Consider the following 16,673-nt stretch of genomic DNA (forward strand, 5'->3'; position numbering starts at 1 on the left):
TCCAAATCATTGATACAAACGTATATAATGTGAAATGGAGTGGTCCCAACACTGACTCCTGCAGAAAACCACTAGTCACTGTCAGCCTCCCAGAAAAGGCCCCATTTATTCCAAACACAAGAATATCTGCAGATGCTGGAAATCCAAAGCAACACACACAAAACGCTGGAGTAACTCAGCAGGCCAGGCAGCATCTGTGGAAAAAAGTACCCTTCATCAGGACTGGAAAGGAAGGGCTTCTGTAAATCCAAGTAAACAAGTTCTACTGACTCTCCTTTGTGTATCCTATAATTTCCTCAAAGAATTCAAATGGATTTGTCAGACAAGATTTTTCCTTAAGGAAACCATACTGTCTTTGGCCTATTTTATCCTGTGGATCCAAGAGGTGGTGTACCATCTCTTAACCTGATGCAGAAGAAGCTACTTGATCCAGGATGACACTCAGTTTTCCTGCAATTTATACTTTATACTTTATTGTTGCAAAACAATTGATACTAGAACGTAAAATCATCACAGCGATATTTTATTCTGCGCTTCCCGCTCCCTGGATTACAAATCAATAGTAAATATTAAAAATTTAAATTATAAGTCATAAATAGAACATATAAAAATGGAAAGTAAGGTAGTGCAAAAAACTGAGATGCAGGTCCGGATATTTGGAGGGTACGGCCCAGATCTGGGTCAGGATCCGTTCAGCAGTCTTATCACAGTTGGAAAGAAGCTGTTCCTAAATCTGGCCGTACGAGTCTTCAAGCTCCTGAGCCTTCTCCCGGAGGGAAGAGGGACAAAAAGTGTGTTGGCTGGGTGGGTCACACATGCCCATCAGCTCCCTTCGGCAGGTCAGGATTGATTACAGGTACCTGGAGCAATGAGGCAGCAGAACTAATTGTTGCAGCATTAGGCCATTTTGCAAAGTAGATGCAGCACACCACAGTGTTGTGCAGTGTGTTTGGATGATGTGGTTGCCATGTCTGAATAGCTTGGCTGTGATGCAGTCTCAAAGGTGAAGATTGCTATGACATTTGTTAGTGGGAATATACCAAGTGTTAAAGATCACTGTAAATGATGATAATGCGGTGTATTGAGTTTTGTAGGAAGATAATAATGTCATTGGATATGGAAGGCAAAGGTATATTCACAGACTTTGAAGATATGTGTCTGGCCATTCAGATTGTAGCATTTCATCCAGACCCTTCAGACGTCACTCCAGCCACATCAACCTCCTCACATTGTTACTGAGCATGGGTCTGGGGAGCACCCACTCCTCTCCCCTCCCTGCCCATCCTCTGTCAATTCTCTCTCCTCTTTTTCATATTCTGGAGAAAGCCAGGGTAATGCAGGAAAAACTGGTGTAGTGTTATAAATCACACCTTCTGCTGCATCATTCTGAGTCTTTTTAGTAACCACAGGTCACCAAGAAATGGTGTTCCAATTCCTTCTTACATTCACTGAGCACTCTCCTTTAAGCTAATCTTCCTGGGTTGAAATGACATAGACTAGTTCAACCGATGGCTGGCCATGAACATTATACATATTAGTTTTTCTGCTGGAATGACAAGGGACTTGGCAGTGTAATCTGTGCTGCTGAAATCATTATGAAGCGCAAGAGCCTAAATTTTGCCTGCTGTCTTCCTCAAGCTAAACAGGCTCTGGTTACATATTGTGTTTGATTTCTGGGGCTATTTAGTCCATTGTGAGAGTAAAATTTCCATGCAAAAATAGACATTTAGGAGGAAGAAAACAATAAATGCTAAATAACATACACTTATCAGTGATTGCAAAGCTGTAGTTCAAATGAAGGGCTAACGTGACATAATAAACCACAAGAGAAATATTTGAGAGGCTTAGAATTGCCACCTGAACCCTGAGATAAGATTATTGTTGAAATAACTCTAGGAAATCTGTCAATGGTTGCAGTCCAGCCTGTAAATGTTACTGGCTGTGTTTATTCAAATGCTGTGCCCTGATAATTTCATTTCAGATGTCAACTGACAATGGCATTCATGTTATGTGTGCATGAATTTCAGACAGGAAGATTAACACAAAATATGGACTCATTTGTGCTCATATGCCTGAAACTGTGCAAAATACTTGTTCAAGGGAAATGTTACATCTCATCTCGTATAATTTAAAAGCTAAGATATTTGAATCTTAAAGAAAAATGATGAAACAAATGAGTGGATAAGCCATGAGTTTTGAGCACCAACTGTGAGCTAAGAGAATGCCTTTAGTAAGCAAACCTCGTCTGCATCAGACAGCTTCAACTTCCATATTTTTTTATTCAGTCCTTTGATGGTTTTTTTTTCTCATTGATCCAACTGGCTTTGTTGAACCAGGAACAGTCCTACTAGAAACGCCATTAGTTGCTTTATGTTCTATTTTGCAAGAAATTAATTTATTTTGAAATAATCAGTAAACTTGTAATATTTGTTAATCATCACTGAGCACCAGCACTCCACAGGGCAGCGACATAACTGCATTGCTACATCCATTTCAAGCCGAATCATCCAGTTTGCTGATGATAAAACAGTGGTTGGCCTCATCAACAACGATGATGAGATGGCATTGAGAGAGGAGATAGAGTGGCTGGTAGAATGGTGTGAGCATAACAACTTGAGTCTCAATGTCGACAAGACTAAAGGGATGATATGTAGACTTTAGGAAGGAGCAGGCTGGCCATTTCTCACAAGGTACAAACTCCAAAGTAAATGTATTATCAAAGTACATATACGTCACCATATACAACCCTGAGAGTTGCTTTATTGTGGGCATACACTGTAAATCCAAGAAACACAATGGAATCGATCAAAGACCGCCCTGAACAGGACAGACAAACAACCAATGTGAAAAAGACAACAAACTGCAAATAAGAAAGGGAAAATAAATAAATAAATAATAAGTATCAAGAATATGAGATGAAGAGCCTTTGAAAGTGAGTCCACAGGTTGCAGGAGTAGTTCAGTGATGGGGCAAGTGAGCTTAAGTGATGGTTGAGGGGCAATAACTATTCCTGAACTGGTGGTGTGGGTCCTGAGGCTCCTGTACCACCTTCCTGATGGCAGCAGTGAGAAGAGAGCATGAACTGAGTCATGGGGGTCCCTGATGATGGATGCTGCTTTCTTGCGACAACGCTCTGTGTAGATGTGCTCAATGGTGGGGAGGACTTTTCCTGTGATGGACTGGGCCATGTCCACCAATTCTTGTAGGGTTTTCAATTCAAGGGAATTGGTGTTTTCATACCAGACCACGATGCAACTAGTCTCTTCTGTGGAGGGAGTTAGAAACACAAAGTTTCTGGGAGTGCACATAACAGATGATCTCACCTGGTTCTTCAACACCACCTCATTGGGCAAGAAAGAAATGCAGCATCTCCACATCATGAAGAGATTGAGGTGAGTGAGGCTCACTGCCCCCCTCAATTTTAACCATTTTTACAGGAGTACCATTGAGAGTGTCTTGACCAGCTGCATCATCATTATCTGGTGTGGGAATTGCAAGGCATCTGTCATCAAGTCCCAACAAAGGATTGCGAGGACTGGTGAGAGGATCATTGGAACATCTCTTCCACCCATTAGAAACATTTATCAGGAGCGCTGCATAGGACGAGAACTGTTAGGATAGGAATCAGCTCCTTCTCCCAGGCTGTAAGACTCTAGAGTCAGAAAGCGAGCAAGCAGCATCATTGTAGACCCATCACACCCTGGACATCACCTGTTCCAACTCCTTCCTTCTGGTAGGTGCTTTAGATCACTGTATGCCAGGACAAATAGGTACAAGAACAGTTTCTTTCTGTATGCCATCAGTCTTATGAACACTTCAATTTTAGTCTACAAACGTATTATAAACCAAGTCCACATGTATATACACAGGTATACCTCATTGTATATAGTTCACGATTATTTGCACTACTGTTTTGTTTGCTTTTTGATTCTGTACAGCGAGAGCTCAGGGAAACCTGCATCAAATTCCCTGTATGTGTCCACATACTTGGCGATAATAAAGGATTCTGATTCTTATTCTGATTCTGATTCTGATTCTGAAGACTACTGAACTCCCTGCCACCACGTATGAATGTCATCATATGGTCTCATCATGTATGAAGCACCAGGAGCATTATATTGTTTACTCTTTTAACTTGTATCGTATATGAACCTTATTATTTACTAATTTATTAGTGATAATTGTGCAATGATTACCCCTTAGTATTAATGATCACTTAGGCACAGATAGAATCTGCATTTACTGACAAGTGCTTTTATTGGTTTAGTTCACAAGCACGTGGATTTACAAACTAAATTACTCTGTGCATACCTACTAAGTTTCCCTAATCCTCTATGAACAATCAAAGAATAGAACAGGCAATACTTGGGAAAAAGTATATGCTGTCCAGGTATTCATCATGGTTCTGATGTGATTTTCATACATCTGATGTGGAGTGCCCCATATCCGTGATTGTTGGTCTCCAGAGAGTGGTTGCTGCCTGTGCTCCCAAAATCCTTTATTCCTATTCCTTGCCTTATCAGATCAATTCAGTGTTTCAGTTTCAGTGGCTCAAGGTCATCTGACTGGCATATGCCAGTTCTCATTGGATGGAGCCCAGGGCTACTAGCAGGCTTGTTTAATGGCCTTCACTTTTAACTTTGTGTCTTAGGTGACAGCTTTTGTTCTATTCAACTCTGACTGGTTCAAACCAGGCTGCCCGGATACTAGGCCAAGGTGATGAAATTACTTCTGCAAACCTGACATTTTACACAATGGACAGTTTCTTATCTGAAAATGGTTTCAGGTTTAGCATATTATTACCAGAAACTCCTTGTGTACGTGTTCAGTTCCTCTGAGTATGTTATCCTGGAACAAGAATCAGGTGCAGAGGGACTTAGGAGTCCTTGTGCAAGACTCCTAGCAGGCTAATTTTACAGGTTGAGTCTCTGGTAAAGGAAGGAAATGCAATGTCGGCATTTATTTCAAGGGGAATAGAATATAAAAGCAAGGAAGTAATGCTGAGCCTTTATAAGACACTAGTCAGGACACACTTGGAGGATTGTCAACAGTTTGGAATCCCATATCTCAGAAACGATGTGTTGTCATTGGAGAGAGTCCAGAGGAGGTTCATGAGCATGATGATGGGAATGAAGGGGTTAACATATGAGGATAATTTTCTGCTTTGGGCCTGTACTCACTGGAATTTAGAAGAATCCATGGGGGTCTCATTCAAACCTACCGAATGTTGAAAGGACTAGATAGGGTGGATGTTGTGAAAATGTTTCCTATGGTGGGGGTATCCAGGACTGAAGTCACAACCTCAAAATTGAGGGGCAACCTTTTAGAACAGAGGTAAGGAGGAATTTTTTTAGCCAGAGAGTAGTAAATCTGTAGAATTTACAGATGGAGAATTGCGATGGAGGCCAAGTCCGTGCGTATATTTAAAGTGGAAGTTTATTGTTTCCTGATCTGTCAGAGCATCACAGGATATGTCAAGAAGGCAGGTGTATGGGGTTGGGGTTGAGTTGGATCTGGGATCTGCCATGATGGAATGGCGGAGTAGACTTGATGGGCTGAATGGCCAAATTCTGCTCCTATATCTTATGGTCTTCACTAAACAGTTCACAAATTGGCAGATGCGAGAACAGTCTCACGAAGTGGCTGCCTTCATTTTTGTTCACTATTTGTAGTTCTTTCTGGCCAACAGTAATATTACTTTGTGTTATGTGTGTAAGTTGTATGTACTATGTTGTGCAACTTGCTCTGGAGGAACGCTGTTTCATTTGGCAGTATACATGTGTACAGTTGAATTATGATGAACTGAATTTGAACTTGAATAAACTCTTATCTTTCTATAAAAATTAGATAGAGTTCTACATTTAGACCATAAACTATTTTGAAGTGCAGTAAGTTTGTGTAGATTAAAGAAATGATTTATGTTGATAGCAAGATTCACTTACAGAAATGAAATGAATGACCTATTAATCTGGTTTTGTAGTTTCAGTGAAATGATAATTGTGACCAGACCATAAGAAAATGTTTTCCACTCTTTTTTGATGCATACTGTGCATTGGAATCATTATTTTCTAATGCTTTACATTTTCTAATAGTTCCCCAATCCAAGTGGCAAGTGAACACACAGCAGATTAAGAAGGCTTAGGTAATAATTGTAACTATGAGGATTTCTGCCACAAATGATAGGTTTTCAGCTCACTTTGCCTCTAACTAGTCCAAATCTAGGGTTCAATTAAATTGAGGGCATCCAGTTCAGAACAGAGATGATTTTTCAATGTCAAAGGTGCACTCTTTGAGGAGAACATTCATGTGAACCATGTGTGAGAGTTCAGATGAAGGTCAGCAATACCATGGCAGCAGCATTCGAAGTAGCGTAGGGATCACTTCTGAGTTCCTAATGACCATCTCTGTCTCAGCTGTGACTTAGTTGGTGGTGCACTCTCCTGTGAGTCAGAAAGGTGTGGGTTCACTTCCCACTCCAGAGAACTGAGCTCAAATATTCTGATTAGTGTTGTGTTTCAGTGTAAAGCCTGAAGAACAGACATTGTTAGCAGTTTTATCCTTCAGATGAAACCTTCAACTAAAGTGTCGCTCAGTTCCCTGGGCAAATCCTCTGGAATAACTGGGAAGCCATCCCCAGTTTCCTGGTAAATATTTATTTTCAATCTACATTGCTAAAGCAGGTCATTAGGAGATAGGGAAAGTAGATCTTGTGACAGTGAGAAACATATTTCTTTGTGTGATGTGCTATAATATATCCAGGACTGCTGTAGTATATTACTCACTAAAGTCATTTGCTTCTGTTATTCTAGGTTGACTACATCCATTTGTGAAGTAATGAACAATTCTCTGCTAATGTGTCCTTTAATTTCCTCACCTCTCATTGCTCAGAGGTAGCTTCTATTGTTGGGTTCTGTTTCCATACATTCTGGAAGACCTTTTGTTGCGTTAAGGCATTTGTCAGCTTGAAGCAGCTTGAAGACAGAGGCTCAGTGATCTTTCTGGTGTTTCTTTTCATTCCTGACGTACAGCCATTACTCAGTTCAGATTTCCCTAGAGAGCTGGTGGTGAGCCACCTTCTTGTACAGCTGCACTCTTTGTGATGAAGGTATCATATGGTGCCAATGCATGAAATTAAACTCGGCAACAATGGAAGAGCAGCAGTATATTTCCAAGTCAGGTTGGTGTATGATTTGGAGGGAATATGGCATGTACATTGTTCCCATGTACCTGAAGCCTTTGTCTCTCTTGATGATAGAAAGCACAGGCTTGGGAAATTCTGGCAGCAAAGCCTGGGTGAGTAATTGCAGTACATGTTGTTGATGGTGCACACTGTCTCCACTCCACATCAATGATGGAGAGAATGAATATTTTAGATGACAGATGGATGCTGTTCTAGTGGCTATATTTTTGAGCAGCTTAAGTGATGTTGGATCTGCACTTATCCGTACAAGTAGAGTAGAGTCATAGAAAAGTACAAAACAGAAACAGGCTCTCTAGCCCATCTATTTCGTGCCGTACCATTTAAGCCGTCTACTCCCATTGACCTGCACTGGGACCATATCCCTCCAAACCCCCACCATCCATGTACCTATCCAAACTTCTCTTGAACATTGAAATCAAGCTCATACACACCACTTGTGCTCATTCCACACTCTCTCAACCCCCTCAGTGAAGACCCTTCATGTTCCCCTTAAACTTTTCACCTTTCATCCTTAACCCATGACCTTGGGTTGTAGTCCCACCCAACCTTGGAAAAAGCCCTGCTTGCATTTACCCTATTTGTACCCCACATAATTTTGTATAACTCTATCAAATCTCCCCTCAAACTTCTATGTTCCAATGAATAAAATCCTCACTTATTCAATCTTTCTTTATAACTCAGAACCTCCAGTCTCAGCAACATCCTTGTACATTTTCTCTATACTCTTTCAACCTTATTTACATCTTTCCTGTGGGTCGTTGGCCGAAACTACACATAATACTGCAAATTAGGCCTTGCCAACATCTTATACAACTTCAAATATGTATACGAACTTCATTCATATGTCTTAATTAGTGTTCTGACATTGGAATATCAAGAAGTGAATCACTTGCCACTGGATTACCAGCCTTCTCTCCTAGTTATGTGGCTGCTTCAGTTGATATTGTCATCACCATGAGAGCTCAGATGGTCCAAGGCGGCCCTTGACACATTGATAGCTAAGGATTTGCTGATGGTCATACCACTGAATGTCCAGAGAAAGTGGCTGGACTCTGTCTTGTTGAAGATGGTTATGAATGCTATTTGATATTTATTGACCTATGCTTGCTTTATTTTAAATGAGTCCTTCAGCAGGTTAAAATGGGCAGCATAATTTTCTGAGCAGCTGCAGATAGAAAAAACATTGTAGTCACCAGTGAACATCCCCTTTTCTGGCCTAATGATAGATTGTCCTCATTGATGAAGATGGATGGGCATAGGACAATGTCCTGAAGAAGTCCTACAATGATGGACTGGATCTCCATTGAACTGTACAGAGATCAGAGATAAAGTCAATTCTTGTACGTTTCAGTGTTCCACATGAATATTTTCAGCACAGGTAAATCAAGAGTGAAGCCATGGCTAATTTCTTTTTGTAGCTCAAGAATGTTTCACAGCAATGCTACCCTTGCACTAGAGTCATAGAATACTGCTGCACAGAAACAGGCCATTCAACCCATCTAATTCATGCCAAGCTATTAATCTTCCTAGTCCCATCGACCTGCATCTGGATCGTAAACCTCCTATCTCTCCCATGACACAAAATGTCAGAACTTATGAATTGAGTAGACTAGGATATGTTAGCTGAAATCTTTAGTGCTAGATAGTTGGTAAATTATTTAATGGAGCAATGAAATAATTAGCCCAAAATTGTGGATGGGTATCATATCAAGTACAAAGAAAAAGATGTGTTGTTTTCCACTGAAACTAAAACTTTACGCTCATAATGTTTTAAAGAGCAGAGGATTAATTTTACGTTTTGTGTGTGGACGGGGGTTTGGGGTTTGATGATTGGGATGCCATTCATTTTTGTGCAGGGGGATTGGATTTGACGTTTCTCTCTGAATGACTTTCATGTTCTTTCTTTGTTTTGTGGCTTTCTGGAGAAGACAAATTTCAGAGTTGTATTTGAATACATGCCTTGATGATAAATGAACCTTTGAACCTCCTGACAGAAGATGGCTGATTCCTTCTTATGATTGTTCATTACCAGTAAATGTGATCAAAATTCAAAATATCATTTATTATCACAATACATACATGTCACCACATACAACCCTGAGATTCTCTATCAGCGGGCATACTTAGCAAATCTATAGAACGGTAACTGTAAACAGGATCTGTAAACTAAACAAACTGCATAAATGCAGATAATAAATAAATAGGAATAAGTAATGAGCATGAAAGATCAATATAATAGTCCTTAAATGAGTGTAGTTATCCCCTTTTGTTTAAGAGCTTGACAGTTGAGGGGTAGTAACTGTTCCTGAACCTGGTGGTGTGAGTCCTGAGGCTCATGTACCTTTTACCAGATGGCAATAGTGAGAAGAGAGCATGGCCTAGGTGGTGAGGATCTTTGATGATGGATGCTGTTTTTCTACGGCAATGTTTCATGTAGATATGCTCAATAGTTGGAAGGGTTTAACCGATGATGTACTGGACTGAATCCACTACTTTTTGTAGGATTTCTACTCAAAGGCATTGGTGTTCTCATACCAGAACATAATGCAGCCGGTCAGCACACTTTCCAGCACACATTTACAGAAGTTTGCCAAGGTTTTTGGTGACATGCTGCATCTCCGCAGACTCCTGAGGAGGTACCGACGTTGTTGTGCTTTCCTTGCAATTATATTTATATGATATTTTAATGTCCTATTAAAAAAGAAAGCATTTAGTTTTGGACATATATAGATTCATTAATTGGTCCATTATTAATAAATTGATCCATTAGTCAAATAACTGACTAATCCAGGGATCAAACACTGAGACAGGCAATTTCTGTAATGTTATGGTTGTCAGCTAGTAATTAATTTAGTAAAATATGTTGCTTCCCATCTGATTAAATAGTATAAAGGACAGATTTTCAGGCCAAACTTCTGCTAATGAGTTCAGTTCTCGTTTCACTTTCCACAGATTCTGCCTTGATCTGCTGAGGATTCCCAACATTGTTTCTACTGTTGTATCTGATTCATACTCTTGCCAGATGCCTGGGCATAGTGAACAATGCTTTCTGAGGTCATTCGAAAACTCACACTTCAGCCAGAAATTATTAGCAGTTTGACTACTTCAACACAGAAACCAAGGGATATCACTGAAAGACAAGTGACAATAAACTTGGAATAATTAAAAAGATTACAAAACAATCTTAATAGAGACCAGCTGGCCGGGTTGGAATTTGGACTTTATTGGCTTCTGTTTCTCTGAGATATTGATTAGAAAGTATCACAAAGCAAAAAAGCACAATGCTCACCAATTACATCCACCTCCACAAGTTTTTTTTTAAACATTGAAGGGAAAAGTTTTTGCATAAATACATGATAAGGATAAAGCAGCTGCTCATTCCAAAACTAATTTCTTGCTGTTTCAGGAACAGCGCACATGCCATTATAGCAGAGCAATAACCTACATGCATTAGTTTCCTGCTGATGGGAATGTCATTTTAATCTATTTCATCCGAGTTTATTTATTTCTCAGCTCTGTTCATTCCTAGTGACTCAGTGACACCAGGAGTGCTATGTGTTTTGAAGCTAAGCATAGATCAAATACAGCAGCAGCAACAACTAAATGAGACCTTTTTTTTGCAACTTTAATATCACTTTTAATTTCAGTTATACTTAAAGAACCTTTAACTGATTCAAGACTGTTGTTAATGTCAAGCCTATTGGCCAGCTAATTTTAGATTAGACTTTTTAAAAACTTTCTGCAACTTGACTATTTTTATGTGCTTACCTTGTCTAATGTTGACATGGAATTTATTGGCGATTTGAATTAAATGTGCTACATACAGTTCTCAAAAGGCACACACACATCCACACAGGTCTTGAAGTCAGTGGCAATTGAGGCATATTCATTCAGAAAATTATTATCTGAATATGGTCCACTCCATTAACTCAAAGCAGTCCTGTAAGCACTCCTCTGCCACCCTTGACCATACTTTCATGGTCCTCACCACTAGTGCTGCAATATCAGTCTCTTACCATATGCCAGGAGTAGAAGTGCAGCCAGGAGATTGGACTTGCCAAGGTGTGGGCATTGGCTGACTACTGAGTGCAGAAGGAAGAAGCCAGAGGTCCATGACTCAGTCCTCATTAGGGGATTGAAGGTGAAGAGGGTCAAGTACACTTATTATTATCAAAGAATATATAAATTACACACCTTGAGACTTATTTGCTTGCAGGGAGAGATGAAGCAAGGAACTCAAAGAACCCAATTAAAAAAAAACTATTAAAAATTCACATATCATGCAGACAATAGAAGCAAACCACAGCATTCCGAACCAGAATGAGTCCCTAGGTATGCTCCCCAGAGCAGCTGGACTAGGCCCAAGCCTACTCATATTAGCCATCTCAGTTCATCATATTAGCGAGGCAGAAATGCCACAAAACTCGCAGAAATGTCATATGCCAGAGAGGAGGATGAACATTACGGGAGAGCGAGTGAACTCAGTCCAACCCTTGCCTGCAGCCTTGCCACTCTGGCTTTCCAGTCTATTTGGGCTGGCATTTAAACTGTCCAAGCACCGAGTAGTGCCTTGCTCTAGGACATGGATCCCGGCGCAATGACACGCTTGGGCCACACAGCCTGAAGCTGTTCTCGATCTCACCAAATTGGCTTGGTACTTGGAGCGATCCAACCTCACAGTCAGGTTAGGAGGACGGGCATCGAAATGCTTTTACATCAACTCCTCTCCCAAAGCATTCACTCACACAGCAACAGCGATACCAACTCCATCTGCGACCCCATCTTGAATACAATACACCCGCACGACCCATCCTTTGAATCAGCTTTGCATCCGCTTGCTTCTTCATTGTTTGCGGTGATACTTCAGAAAAGTGTTATTAGTAATGTTTTTAGTTGTATTTCTTGCCGTTTGAACTACCAGAGAGTTACTGCACAACTTCAGTTGAGCCATCTTAAACTGGAAGTCAATGACCTTAAATTCCTTGGCAGTACATGAAGATTGATGGTGCATGGGATGTTGTCCTTGAGCCACGTTTCTGTAAGACCAAGCAGGCAGCAGTTCCTCATCTCATACTGGATCAACCACAGATGAAGGGAAATCAGCACCTTCTCCCCTGGGTGGCTGTAAAAAGGGATCCCATGCCACGAGGGTCTGGTTGTAGCAACAATCAAGACCATGCAGCCACCTTGACGTTGGTCTCTCCAATGAGCCAGTGATCCAACTTGTAGTATTTTATATTACCAATGTCCAACAGGGTTTTGCGATCACAGGAATATCATTTAAGACACACTTTTGCACAATTTGTTGGACCTGGAGAGGCCACTATGACCAAGCACTCTTCCATCTTACCAGAATCTTCATTCACCTCAACCCTGAACTGATTTCACAACCAGCGACTCACTTTCAAGGGCTCTACAATTCATGTTCTCAATATTTATTAATTATTTTTAATTAATTAATGCACAGATTATCTTCTTTTGCACATTGGCTGTCACCGTGTGTAATTTTTCATTGATTCTATTGTACTTCTTTGCTCTACTGTGAATGCCTGCAAGAAAATGAATCTCAGGGTAGTATATGGTGACTTTGATAATAAATTTACTTTGAAATATACTTTGAAATTTCTGACACATTAAGTGGTATAACAGTGGTCAAACGTTGTCTCCTCTGGTTCCACGGCTGGCATGTTGTTGGTAGTTGGTCAGGGACTTCTTTAAGATGGCCTGTTTGAAGTCCCCCACAATGATAGGAAGGCATCCGGGCATGCTGTCTCATGGTTAGTGATCAGCTCCTGCAATGACAGTCTGACATTGGCCAGGGGTGAAATGTACACCGCAAGTAAATGACGGTGGAAAACTCCCTCAGCAGATAGAATGGACAACACTTAACCACCAGGTGATCCAGGGACAGCAGGATGGAGAAAGAACCACCATGATGAGTTAATCATGAAGCAAGCACCATTGCCTCTGGTTTTGTCTCATGCTGCTGTATGGTCCATGTAGTGAAGGTAAAGCCCTAGGGTTGGAGCACTTGTGTGGAGTGCTGGGGTGAGCCATGTCTCTGTGAAGCAAAGTACACAGCAGGCCCGAATGTCCCGCTGGTACTGCAATCTTGCTCTGAGGTCTTTAGTTCCAACCTCAAGCACAAAAGCAATGTCCACATTAAATCAGATGAGCACTGTATGTGAACAGAATCATGATGCAATGGTATCCATACTATTTTGACTGCATCACCTACCAAAGGCATATCTGAGGGTGTGAATTAGTATCCTAGGTACAATAGGTGTCCACCATAGCTGTGAACCTTATTTTGCCACTGGAGCATTATGGTCCCATGTTGAGAGAGAGAAGGCAGAAAGCCAAACTCAGTCTTTCCTTCTTTATTCATCTATGCCATGTCTATTGATGTTGTATGCCTCTGTGCAACTGGATCCTTGATTCCCTCGCTTGCAGACCCCAGTAGGTTCGGATTGGCAACAGCATCTCCTCCACAATCACCATCAGCACAGATGCATCTCAAGGCCGTGTGCATAGCCCCCTGCTCTACTCGCTTTATATACTCAGTGCCACTTTACTAGGTGCAGGAGCGTACCTGATAAAAGTGGCCACAGGAGTGGAGCCCACTGTGGTCTTCTGCTGCTGTAGCCCATCCACTTCAAGATTCAACGCTATTGTAAAGTGTGGTTATTTGAGTTACCATTGACTTCCTGTCAGCTTGAATCAGTCTCGCCATTCTCCTCTGACCTCTCTCATTAAGAAGGCATTTTTTGCTCACGGAATGGCTGCTCATTGGATGTTTTTTTTTTGTTTTCGCACCATCCTCTGTAAACTCTAGAGACTGTTGTGCATCAAAATCGCAGATCAGCATTTTCTGAGATACTCAAAACACAACATCTTGCACCAACAATCATTCCACAGTTAAAGTCACTTAGATCTAATTTCTTCCCCATTCGGATGTCTGGTCTGAACAACAAATGAAACTTTTGACCATGTCCTCATGCCTTTATGCATTGGGTTGCTGCCACATGATTGGCTGATGAGATATTTGCATTAACAAGCAGGAGTATCTAATAAAGTGGCCACTGTGTGCACTTAGATCTGTATGGTTAAGTACAGCTCCAATGCCATTTTTAAGTTTGCTGCCAATACCTCTTTTGTTCAGTGAAACAAAGGTGGGGATTAATTAGCATAGAGAACGATGATTGAAAATCTGGTTAATCGAAAAGAACCTCTCACTCAACACCAGCAAAACCAAAGACCTGATTATTTTCTACAGAAGGAAGAAACCAGAGATCCAGGAGTCTGTCTTCATTAGGGGATTGGAGATGGAAAGGGCCAATAACTTGAAATTCATATCATGAAATTCATGTCCTGGATCAGCACAGACAGCAAGCATCATCACAACAACATACATCAAAGTTGCTGGTGAACGCAGCAGGCCAAGCAGCATCTGTAGGAAGAGGTGCAGTCGACGTTTCAGGCCTTATATTCCGTCTGGGTAGCCTCCAACCTGATGGCATGAACATCGACTTTTAGAACTTCCGCTAAGGCCCCACCTCCCCCTCGTACCCCATCTGTTACTCATTTTTATGCACACATTCTTTCTCTCACTCTCCTTTTCTCCCTCTGTCCCTCTGAATATACCTCTTGCCCATCCTCTGGGTCACCCCCCCCCTTGTCTTTCTTCCCGGACCTCCTGTCCCCTGATCCTCTCGTATCCCCATTTGCCTATCACCTGTCCAGCTCTCTGCTCTATCCCTCCCCCTCCTGTCTTCTCCTATCATTTTGGATCTCCCCCTCCCCCTCCCCCTCCAACTTTCAAATCCCTTACTCACTCTTCCTTCAGTTAGTCCTGACGAAGGGTCTCGGCCTGAAACGTCGACTGCACCTCTTCCTACAGATGCTGCTTGGCCTGCTGCGTTCACCAGCAACTTTGATGTATGTTGCTTGAATTTCCAGCATCTGCAGAATTCCTGTTGTAAGCATCATCACAATGAAAGCATGCCAACACGTCCACTGTCTTAAATATTTTCACAGATCTGGCATGTCAGGCAAAACTTCTATTGATACGCAGTGGGGAGTATCATGGCCTGGCATTGAAACACCAACGTATAGGAATGGAAAAGTGAAGGACACAGCCCAGTCCATCACAGGAAAAGCCCTCTCCACTGTCCTGCACATCTGTAAGGAGCCCGACCACAAGAAAGCATCCATCATCAAGAACCCTCGCTATCCTGGCTATGCTCTCTTCTTGCTGCTGCCATCAGGAAGGAGGTACAGGAGCCTCAGGTTCAGGGACAGTTATTACCTTCAAATATCAGACACCTGAACCAGCATGGATAATTTAACTCACTTCAACTCAGAGACTGCTGGAGGAGGTGAGTAATTTGCACAATACATTCCCAATTTCCATGTTTAACTATGCACGTGCACTTGCTGGAATTTGCTACCTGACTTACTCCTTTAACTTTGATACCACCAGGTTCAGGAACAGTTATTACCCTTCAGCTATTAGGTTGCTGAACCAGTGTGGATAACTTCACTCAGCTCAACCCTGAACTGATTCCAGAACCTATGCAACTCATTTTCTCACTATCATTTATTTATTTTCATTTGCATAATGTCTTCTTATTTATTATTTGTTTGTCAGTCTTTGTGTCATTTTTAATTGATTCTATTATATATTTTTTTCTGTTCTATTGTGAATGCCCACAAGAAAACAAATCTCAAGGTAATATATGTTCACAAATAAGACTTTGATAATAAATTTGCTTTGTAATTTGGTTGTTTAGTGTTCAAATCAAATCAAGCTGAATTATCATTCAACCTATACATAGATACAGCTGAACAAGACAACATTCAAAATAGCAAGAAAACATTCAAAAATAGCAACATAATTCAAAATAATGCTATAATTCATATTCACTGGAAAAAAAAACATATATATGGTCCAAGGCCCTGAGTGAAATGCCTAGCAATCGATGGTGCTGTCTCCCTGATGCACCACCAATAACTCCAAAAGACTGGAAGTAGAGTAAATACTGAAAGGCTTTTATTAGCAGTAAAATGTGACCTCCAGCATGCTGAGTGTCTGCCCCTGGACTGAGAGGAGGAGCCATGGCCCAATCGCATTTATTCATGAATCTGTGAGAGGAGCCACAGGGGCAGTCAGCAGAGGGGCGTGTCCAGATAGGTAACCCAGTTACAGCATATATATATGGTTTACCACATTCACCCCTCCTTTCTTTTAAAAGAGTCCCGCTGGGTGAACTGACAATATTTAAAACAATTATATTTACAGGTCAAGTCTATGAGGCGGTCGAGTCCGTCGCTGTAATCTACGTAGCATCGGTGGTGATTGTACCGGCGATGGTGGTTGTGCTGGCTCTGGCCTGACTTGAGGTGCCAGCACGTTAGGCATCGGTAATCCCTCGTGCGTGTGCGTCGCGCCCGGTATGGGAGTGTCATGTGG

This window comes from Mobula hypostoma, chromosome 3 (assembly GCF_963921235.1).
Source record: "Mobula hypostoma chromosome 3, sMobHyp1.1, whole genome shotgun sequence".
In the NCBI taxonomy this organism is placed as follows: Eukaryota; Metazoa; Chordata; class Chondrichthyes; order Myliobatiformes; family Myliobatidae; genus Mobula; species Mobula hypostoma.